Source organism: Balaenoptera ricei, chromosome 13 (genome assembly GCF_028023285.1).
Source record: "Balaenoptera ricei isolate mBalRic1 chromosome 13, mBalRic1.hap2, whole genome shotgun sequence".
NCBI classification, from domain to species: Eukaryota; Metazoa; Chordata; class Mammalia; order Artiodactyla; family Balaenopteridae; genus Balaenoptera; species Balaenoptera ricei.
The window spans coordinates 15,213,656-15,224,701 of record NC_082651.1 but is presented as its reverse complement, the minus strand read 5'-3'; the positions used below and the strand labels follow the sequence as shown (position 1 = coordinate 15,224,701).

Here is an 11,046-nt window from a genome sequence, read left to right as displayed (position 1 = left end):
CACAGATGCCCTGCTTATTAGCCACATCTGCCAGGGTGGTGTCCAGCCCCTGCCCTGAGGCAGCGTGTGAGCAGCAGAAGAGACAGGTGGAAAATGCATCTCCACCCAGTGGCCCACGGATCTGCTCCTCCGTGAACCCCAGTGGCCAACAACATCTCCTGAGCGGTCACAGAGGTGGGAAGCATGGGCACCCAGGCAAGGGAGGTCAGTGCTCCGTCCGTCTGCTGGACTTGCATGTGAAGTGGCTGCCAGCATCCCCCCACCTGGTTCCCTTTTGACAGCACAGGGACAGCAAGACGAATTTGCTTTCCAGTCTCTAAAAGCTCTGAAACACAGACATGGAAGGGAGCAGACTCAGTATTTCACTGCCCAGGGGAGGGAGAATGGGATGAAAATGGCAAGCTCTTCTAAATCTATTTTGGAAAAAAGAAGTAACAAATGAAGCAGGTCCAAGCCAAAGGGGCTTGGGACTTATGTCCATTCAGACTGAGTCCCCCTGACAAGGCCCTTCTCCTTCCTGGCCTCCCAGACCCCCCTCCCTTAGCTCCGGACCCTAAGGCCAGCAGCTGTCCCCCAGTGAGCCGGGCTCACAAGCTCACAATCTGTGACTTCCTGCTGTCTCGCTCTTCTGCCTGAATTTTAGTGCATGATCTTCCCACAACCCTTTTTTTCCCCCCTGAGAAAGTCTCACTAATCCTTTAAGACCCATCTCAAAAGAGCCACTTCTGTGAGTCTTTGATCACGTGTCCCTCAGAATTTTCTTGACACTTGTTAAGTCTATTACAGTCCTTATGTAGTAGTTTGAATTTAAAAAAAAATTAAAAATAATGATATTAATATCACTGAGTGGGGCTTCCCTGGTGGTGCAGTGGTTGAGAATCTGCCTGCCAATGCAGGGGACACGGGTTAGAGCCCTGGTCTGGGAAGATCCCACATGCCGCGGAGCAACTGGGCCCGTGAGCCACAATTACTGAGCCTGCGCGTCTGGAGCCTGTGCTCCGCAACAAGGGAAGCCGCGATAGTGAGAGGCCCGCGCACCGCGATGAAGAGTGGCCCCCGCTTGCTGCAACTAGAGAAAGCTCTCGCACAGAAACCAAGTCCCAACACAGCCATAAATAAATAAATAAATAAAAATTAAAAAAAAAATATCACTGAGTACTCACTAATGCCAGGCACTGCTCCACAGCCTGTATATTCTCTCAATTCTCTCAACGCCCATACGGGATAAGAATTCTTACTACTCCATTTTACAGACTAGGGACTAGGCACTGAGGCCCAAAGAGACACAACAGCCAGGAGCCGAGCTGGGACGTGACCTGGGTAGCCTGACGACTGGCTTACTGTCTTCTCCCAGGGCTGCCTGGGCTGGTTGAGTCAGACCATCCAGGCCTGGGTGATTAGTGGGGTCCCTAGCACCTCACACAGCCCTTGCCCAAGTGGGTGCCGGACAAATGTCTGATGGGTGAATAAATGTCAAACAATTGCAATCTCTCTCCAAGGAACCAGCCCACTTGAGAGATTCACGTAACTCTCTCTACAAGGTCAAGAGGAAAGCGGTAGAATTCTTAGAAAGATCTAATGCTGCTTAAGAGCTCAAGGCTGGCTCAAGTGTGGGAAGGGAAGGCTTGAGTGCCATTCTTTTTTTTCTTTTTTTAATTTTATTTATTTATGTATATATGTATGTATGTATGTATTGGCTGCGTCGGGTCTTCCTTGCTGCGCGTGGGCTTTCTCTAGTTGTGGTGAGCAGGGGCTACTCTTCATTGTGGTGCGCAGGCTTCTCATTGCGGTGGCTTCTTTTGTTGCGGAGCACGCGCTCTAGGCACGCAGGCTTCAGTAGTTGTGGCACGCAGGCTCAGTAGTTGTGGCTCACGGGCTCTAGAGCACAGGCTCAGTAGTTGTGGCGCACGGGCTTAGTTGCTCCGTGGCATGTGGGATCTTCCCGGACCAGGGCTCAAACCCGTGTCTCCTGCATTGGCAGGTGGATTCTTAACCACTGCGCCATCAGGGAAGCCCTTGAGTGCCATTCTTTAGAGGGGAGACGGGGCTCTGTGCTAATACACTCCTTCCAGTTTTCTGTGAACGAAGCCTTGCCCGGTGCCTCAGAGCCGCAGAGCTCTGCACCCACCCTCCCTCTGCCCACTGCCATTTACTGCTACCCAGAAGGCCCTTCCCCAGCTAACTGCCTCCATCTGTCTGCCTGCTGCATTCCTATCTTTGCCCTAATTCCTCCTAATGCTCCAAATTAGGGGCCTTCAGCCAGGTTGCCTCTCCTACCTCCTCCACAGCTGCAGTGGAGGGACCAGGAGCCTCATGTGGATTCTACCCTCTAAGGCAGTGGTTCCCAACTGGGGGTGAGTTAGCTGCCTGGGGGACATCTGGGCAACGTCTGGAAAGTGGCTGTCACAGCTGAGAGAAAGCTATTGGTATCTAGTGCGTGGAGACCAGGGACGCTGCTAAACGTGCTACAACATACAGGACAGCCCCAATAAAGCACGACCTAGTCCACAGCATCAGAAGTGCCGAGGCGGAGAAATCCTGGTCTAGGGTGATGTTTCCCGGTCCTTGGGTCCTGGGCCCTTCACCCAACCATCACGGGCAATCTGCCCCAAGAGTTTTTTTTAAAGTGCCCAGAGTCCCAGGCACACAGCAAATGCAGTCCAAAATGGCAAAGACCATACACCTACCCCATTGGCCAATGTCAGGAAAATGCAACTCTGAAGCTACCTATCAACTTCTGACCAAGGAACAGAGGTATTGCTCACAGGAATTAACGGTTAACTGTGGCACTAGTTATCGTCACCGAGAAGGACTGCCCACCGTTCCCCGGAGCCTGGAGTGACTGCAGGGGATAGGGCTCAGCTACAAGCTGTGGCACCACCGTCACCAACTGGGGCCAAGACTTTTGTAAACCATGAAACGACAGTATCTTCCACAGTCTTCTCAGGCATCTTAGTGTTGGGCCAACATTTCCCAATGCCAAGTTATCTTGAAAATTTAAAAAAAATCAATACTAGCAATATTTTTTTCTGAAATTAATTTTTAAATGTAAAACAACAGGCCTATTTGTACAGTTGTTCATGTTATGATAAAACAAATTGAATTTAAGAAACGGTACACCATAAGAGCAGAAAGTAAGATCTACCCCAGCTTGGAGAGGTCTCTGTAGTGTAGTGAATAGGGTATGGGGTTTCGAGGTTGTCTGACAGACTGAATTCAAATTACGGCTCATGCTATGGTAACATGGTGATTTGGCATAGGTTTTATGCTCTCTCAGTCTCAATTTCTTTATGTGTAAAAAGGGGAAGAACAATAACTATATCATGGTTTGTTGTATGGATTAAATGAGCCTGAAGAAAAAAAAAAGAAAAAAAAGAAATGGTACACCACATAGGAGCTACCAGAATACTGAATTTCTTGACCTGGATGGTAGTTATGCAGAGTTTTGCTTTATAATCATAAATGTATATTAAACTGTACACATATGTTCTATGTACTTTTCTGTATGTACATGTTATATATAATTTTTATTAAATAATGTGCCATATTAAAAAAAAAATTTTCTAACAAATGCTGGAGAGGGTGTGGAGGAAAGGGAACCCTCCTACACTGTTGGTGGGAATGTAAATTGGTACAGCTACTATGGAGAACAGTATAGAGGTTCCTCAAAAAACTAAAAATAGAGTTGTCATATGATCCAACAATCCCACTCCTATGCATATATCCGGACAAAACTATAATTCGAAAAGTTACATGCACCCCTATGTTCATAGCAGCACTATTTACAGTAGCCAAGACATGGAAGCAACCTAAATGTCCATTGACAGATAAATGGATAAAGAAGATGTGGTACATATATGCAATGGAATACTACTCAGCCATAAAAAAAGAATGAAATAATGCCATTTGCAGCAACATGGATGGACCTAAAGGTTAACATACTAAGTGAAGTAAGTCAGAAAAAGAAAAACAAATACCGTATGATATCACTTGAATGTGGAATCTAAAATATGACACAAATGAACTTATTTACAAAACAGAAACGACTCACAGTCATAGATAACAGACTTGTGGTTGCCAAGGGGGAGAGGAGGTAGGAGAGGGATGGGCTGGGACCTCAGGATTAGTAGACGTAAACTATTATAATATATATAGAACGGATAAACAACAAGGTCCTACTGCATAGCACAGGGCACTATATTCAATATCCTGGGATAAACCATAATGGAAAAGAATATGAAAAAGTATATATATATAATACACATATGTATGTGTCTGAGTCACTTTGCTGTACACCAGAAACTAACACAACATTGTAAATCAACTCTACTTCAATAAAAAATATTAAAAAAATGAATTTTCACAAAAGGTCTTCCAAGTCATGAAGGTACATTGTTTCCTCTGAACATTAAAAGGTATTAAAATTTACATTGATTACATTTTGTGCTTTTTGTTCTTAGTAACATAAAAATATAGAATTTCTTTTTTTTTTTTTTGAAGATGGTAAGGCAGACTTTATTATCGACATAAGTATAGGGATCACTGTAAAGGGATTTTACAGGGGGGTGGGGAGAAAGACCAGGCTCAACTCCAAATACAGCATGGGCGAGGGGGAATTTATAGCCAAGGAGCACGGTGGGGGTCAGTGGATGGAAAATTACTAAGAGGAAACATCAGGGATGAGGGGTATTCTGGCTAAACCAATCTAACAAATTCTTGCTGAAGACAAGCCAGGGTGATCAGACATCACTGGGCGGGGAAGCGGGGTGGAGGACAAAGAACCTCATCAGACATCTTGGGTGATGAGATATGGGCGCAGGGTGGAGGTTCTTGCTAAAACCAGATTTTACAACAAACTACACGGATGGGCCTAGGAGACGGTTCAGGAACCTGATGAAAGTTTGGGCAAGCAAAGAATTTTTGTCAGTCTCCTTTCTTGTTCAAGGAAAGAAAAGACATTCTTCTTTCCTCTGAATAATACAAGTCCATTTCCTCATTCAGTTGTCTTTTGTTCATTACAGACCGGCTGAATCACCTACTGGAACTTGGTAGTAGAGGATATTTGCTGGGTGGTGCTAGCAGTCAGGCATTTAACGAGGGGAGTTGTTATTCCTTTCCAAGTGAACAATATGCTCTTTTCTTTCAGCTTGAATGACATGATACCTGCTCTAAGTAGGGCCTAGGGGCTTCTCTTCATTCTCTAGTTAATCTCCAAGGAGGTATAATTTCATAAGAAGAGAGATGGGAGGTCTGTTGAAAGCCTGACCGAGCCCCACCTAGGGCTGGGCTCACCAAGCCCAAGGGCAGCAGCCACTGGAAGTGGAGGGTCCCAGAGGGTGAGCCCGAACCCGATTCCATCTCAGCCGAGTCTACAGGTTCCCATTAACACTCGGTCGCCCCTGCCTCTGCCAGCTCCACCATTTCCCAGCCCTGCTGGGGGGCCCCAGGGCTGGCAGCGATGCTCGCTCAGCATTGATACAAAAAATATACAATTTCGAATTACTGTCCTCTGTAGGTTTTTTCCTGACAGTTTATGAATCAATTTTGATTTATTTCTATGAGAATTAATTTCCAAGACCATTTTCACTCTCTAACAGAAGGGTACTCCTTGGTTCTTGAGCTCCTTTTGGCATTCCAATAAATATGCTACAATTTTTAATATGGGAAAACTTAAAACGTGAGAGATATATTTGAAGTCTCCTATATACTCCTTCCTCATACATTTCTCTCTCTCCTTCCCCCAAACAAGCACCATCTTGAATTTGGTGCTTATCATTCTCACCATGTTTTTATCAACTACATAAGCCATGCCTAAACAACAAAAAAATTATTTATATCTATTTAAACATTATATAAATGGAATCACACTATGTATTCCACTGAAATTTTTTCACTCAAACTTGTTTTTGAAATTTTTTAAAAGATATTTATTTATTTAATTTATTTTTCTGGCTGTGTCAGGTCTTAGTTGCAGCACGCAGGATCTTTCATTGTGGCGTGCGGGCTTCTCTCTAGTTGTGGCGCATGGGTTTTCTCTCTCTAGTTGTGGTGTGTGGGCTTCTCTCTAGTGTGGCGTGTGGGTTTTTCTTTCTCTAGTTGTGGTGCTCAGGCTCCAGAGCACGTGGGTTCTGTAGTTTGCAGCACACAGGCTCTCTTGTTGAGGCGCGTGAGCTCAGAAGTTGTGGCACGTGGGCTTAGTTGTCCCGTGGTACGTGGGATCTTAGTTTCCCAACAGGGATCAAAACCGCTTCCCCTGCATTGGAAGGCGGATTCTTTACCGCTGGACCACCAGAGAAGTCCCTGAAGTTTTTTTGTTTCTTTTTTGGCCACGCTGCGCGGCTTGCAGAATCTTAGTTCCCTGACCGTAGATTGAACCCGCACCCTCAGCCGTGAAAGCACGGAGTCCTAACCACTGGACCACCAGGGAATTCCCAGTTTTTGAATTTTTTTTTTTTAATTAGTCAAGCGTATATGTATATAATTGGAAAATATACAGTTGACCCTTGAATAAAGTGAAGGTTAGGGATGCCAAACCCCTGCACAGTCAAAAATCCATGTATAAGTTTTGATTCCCCCCAAACTTTACTACGAATAGCCTACTGATGACCAGAAGCCTTACCAATACTGTAAAAAATAAACACATATTTTGTATGTATTATATACTGTATTCTTACAATAAAGTAAGCTAGAGAAAAGAAAATGTTATTAAGAAAATTGTAAGGAAGAGAAAATACATTTAGAGTACTGTACTGTGTTTATCAATACCATAAGTTTATGTCATCTGTTTACAAAATGAATCGTCTGTCAGTACCTAAATCAATATTGTCTTATATGATACAAAACACTGTAGATGTTATGTGTATTACTAACACTAGGCATCAAAAATGAAAAGGTAATAAGAAAAAGAAATTCATATTTATTTACAGGTATAATGATTTGTACATTGATAATGAAGAAGCAGCAATGTGATTGTTTTATGGTAGCCCAGTGTGATAGATAGAATTGCTTCACGGTGGCCTACCCTATACACTAATGAATGAATTGGTAGAAAGTTGTTATGGCATACAGTATTACATTAATATGCTTTTTTAAAAAATTTATTTATTTTTGGCTGCATTGGGTCTGTTGCTGCGCGCGGGCTTTCTCTAGTTGCATTGAGCGGGGGCTACTCTTCGTGGTGGTGGGCGGGCTTCTCATTGGGGTGGTTTCTCTTGTTGTGGAGCATGGGCTCTAGGCATGCAGGTTTCAGTATTGTGGCACACAGGCTCAGTAGTTGTGGCTCATGGGCTCTACAGTGCAGGCTCAGTAGTTGTGGTGCATGGGCTTAGTTGCTCCGCAGCATGTGGGATCTTCCCCGACCAGGGATCGAACCCATGTCCCCTGCATTGGCAGGCGGATTCTTAACCACTGCACCACCAGAGAACTCCAACAGTAATATTCTTAATACAGGATTGGAAACATTGTTACATTAAAAAAACCTACTTATCTGTGATGATAGGGTGATACATAATTTCTCCAATTATGAGAGAGAGAGGCATACTGCATGATAATGTAATTCTTTGAAAGCAAAGTTATAAAACAGTAAGAAAACTAACACATTATTAATTTATATTAAATATCACACCTTATTTGAGGATAGACTACTATCTACATATATTTTATGCGTTCATGACATACCTTTTTGTTAACTTTTTCAATATTTCTAAGGCTACATGGTTTGTGAGTTTTTTCAAATTGTTGCAAATCCCCCCAAATTTTCCAATATATTTATTGAAAAAAATTTGCATATAAGTGGACCTGTGCACTTCAAACCCATGTTGTTCAAGTGTCAACTGTAATTCAGATTTTTATATTAGAAGTGTGTATTAAAATTTTTTTTTTTTACTTTAGGGGATAACAGTCACAGTTCATTGAACCAGCCTTTCATTAACAGATGTTTAAGTATTTTTCCTGTAATGATTTTAAAATATGTATACAAATTCTTTTTTTTTTGGCATTCGTTTTTTCGAAAGGTGAAGCTTAATTTAGGTCCCCTTGAATGTGGGCCAGACTTGGTGATTCACCTCCAAAGAACAGACTAAGGTGGAAATGGCAGTGTGTGACTTCTGAGACTTATGTCATACAAGACACTGTGGCTTCACCCCTCAGATTACTTTCTGTGCAGGACATCAGCTACCATGTTGCAAGGACACACAATCAGCCCTGGAGAGGAAGTGAATCTCTCATCAAAATCCAGCGCCTATGTGCCTGTCAAGTGAGGGAGCCATCTGGGATGTGGATCCTTCAGCTCTAGTGAAGCCCTCAGATAACTGCAGCCCCCATATAACTTAACCACAGCCTAATGAAAAAAGCTTGAGCTGAACCATCCTGCTGAAGTTTCCTCAAATTCCTGACCCACAGAAGCCATGTGAGATAATAAATGTTTACTGTAGGTTTAACCAGCTAACTTTTTAGGTATTTTGCTGTGTACCAATAGATACCTAATATGCTTCTTAGTTTTTATTGTTATAAATATTGCTGTAAAGAAATCTGTGTGTTTGTGTGTATTTACATATTGGCACTCTCGTATGAATATGTCTGTGGGATAAATTCCTGGATATAGAATTATTGAGTCAAGGGGTTTATATCCTAAACATTTTGATATACTTTGACACATTTTCTCCCCCAAAGTGAATAAATATATGCCTCCTTTTGCCAGTTTTTGAAATTTTGATCCAGGTTGAGACTTGTCTTTCTAGATCATTTCTAACCTCTGTATACTAATTCATTATATGAATATATTACGGTTTATTTATTCATGCTATTGATGCATATTTCCAAGTTGTCACTATTACAGATAGGGCTGGAACAAACATTCTTATACATGTCTCCCTGGGCACATGTGAGACTTTCTCTAGGGTTTACACACAGTGTGGAACTGCTGGGTCACAGGGCACAGCATCTTCCTCCAGACAATGCAAAACCACTCCCCAGAGAGGCTGTACCAGTTTTTACTCTTTCCTGCAGTGTAAACGAGTTCTGATGCTCCCCATTCTTGCCAAATTAATATAGGCAGATTTAAAAATTTTTGCCAGTCTGACTGACGTGAAACAGTATATCATGTTTGTTTTAACTTGCATTTCCTCAATTACAAGTGAAGTTGATCAACATTTTATGCCTTTCGGCCATTTGGCCCCCTTAACTGAATTATTTATATCCCTTCCGTCTCCCCCCCACCCAATTAGGTTATTCATCTTTTTCTTACTGATTTTTAGGACTTCTTTGTGAATTCTGGGTATAAATTATGCCTTGGACATATGCATTGCAAACATCTTTTCCCAATAAAAAGCTCTTTTAACTTTGCTGTGGTGTCTTCTATTGTACAGAAGTTTTAAATTTTATATGATAAATGCATCAATCTTTTCCTTTATAGCTTGTTTTTTTAATATCTTGTTGAGGAAATCTGGTCACATACATCTTCTCATAAAAGAGTTTAATGTTTGCTTTTTCACTATTAGGTTTTAATTCATCTGGAACTTATCTTTATGTATGTTATGAGTTAGGGATTCAACTTTATTCTTTTCTGTACAGATCCCAACTGTCCAAATAACATTTACTGAATTCTTTCCTACTGATTTTCAATTCTACCATCACTTGTTAACGTTTTCTAACATGTATAGTATTATTTCAGCTCCCCATTCTGTTACCCTGGTCTACCGACTAGCCATGCACCTATACCACAGTGTATTAATTTCCATAGCTTTATAGTAAATCCTGATATTCTTAAAACTGTCTTGCCTATTCTTAGCCTTTGTTTTTCTATATGAATTTCATGACAGCTTGTCAAGTTCCATGAAAAACCTTATCTGCATTTTGATTGCGAGTACACTGAAGTTACAGATTTACTTGGGAAGAATCACCATCTTTATCAGGTTTCCTCTTCATGAACACGGTCTCTTCCACTGAGTCCTCTTTAATGTCTTTTCATGATATGTTATAAATTTCTCTATAAATATCTTGGGCATGTTTCACTTTCTTTATTCTTAAGTACCTCAGGGGGGTTTTGGTGGTATTGTGCATTTTTAAAATTAGATTTTCTTGGGACTTCCCTGGTGGTCCAGTGGTTAAGAATCCGCCTTCCAGTGCAGGGGATGTGGGTTTGATCCCTGGTCAGGGAACTAAGATCCCACATGCCGTGGGGCAACTAAGCCCGCACGCCACAAGTACTGAGCCCGTGCGCCACAACGAAAGATCCCACATGCTGCAACTAAGACCTGACGCAGCCATAAATAAATAAATAAATTTTAAAAAATAAAAAATAAATTTAAAAAATAAATTAGATTTTTCTCTTGGTTATTAATGGTATACAGGAATGCTCTTGGTTTTCCATGTTGATCTCAGAACCACCCAACTTGCTGCAATCAAAAGCATCTGGAGTCCCAAATGCATTACACTCCATGAAAGAAGCCAAACCCCAAAGCCAACATGCTGTATGATTCCATTTATATGTTATCCTGAAAAAGGAAAGTTTATAGGGGCCAAAAACAGATCAGCGGTTGCCAGGACTAGAGATGGTGGGAGGGTTGACTACAAAGGAGAGTGAAAGAATTTTGGAAAATTATGGAACTTTCCTGCATCTTGATTATGGTGGTGACTACGTAACTGTATGCATTTATCAAAACTCAGAATTCAAGCTCACACTTAAAGCACTCATACTGAAAAGGGTAGATTTTACTAATTACATCTCAAGAAGCTTGACCTTAAAAAGAAAAAGCATTTGGAAGAATCCACACTCACAAGTATAAGCGTGTGTGTGTGTGTGTGTGTGTGTGTGTGTGTGTGTGTGTATAGTTGTCTCCAAAAATGCATAAAGCTGACCAGGCATTAGCCCCCAAGCTCCGAGACAACTTCCTGATATCATGTCACACCATGTGTGACAAAACAAGGATTCACAAAAAACATAATACACCTCCTGTTAATACTATAGCTCTGAAAGGACTGTCTTAGATGCACTATGGGCCTGAGTTCTAAACGCAACTGAGCAAGCCTGACCTTTACTGCGCTGCT

At 42.0% G+C, this 11,046-nt stretch overlaps 1 protein-coding gene across 7 annotated transcripts in view; it reads right to left on the bottom strand.

Annotated features, from left to right (window-relative positions):
- Window positions 1–11,046, bottom strand: part of REEP1 (receptor accessory protein 1) — a 112,867-nt gene that overhangs the window by 60,010 nt on the left and 41,811 nt on the right. The window lies entirely within an intron of this gene.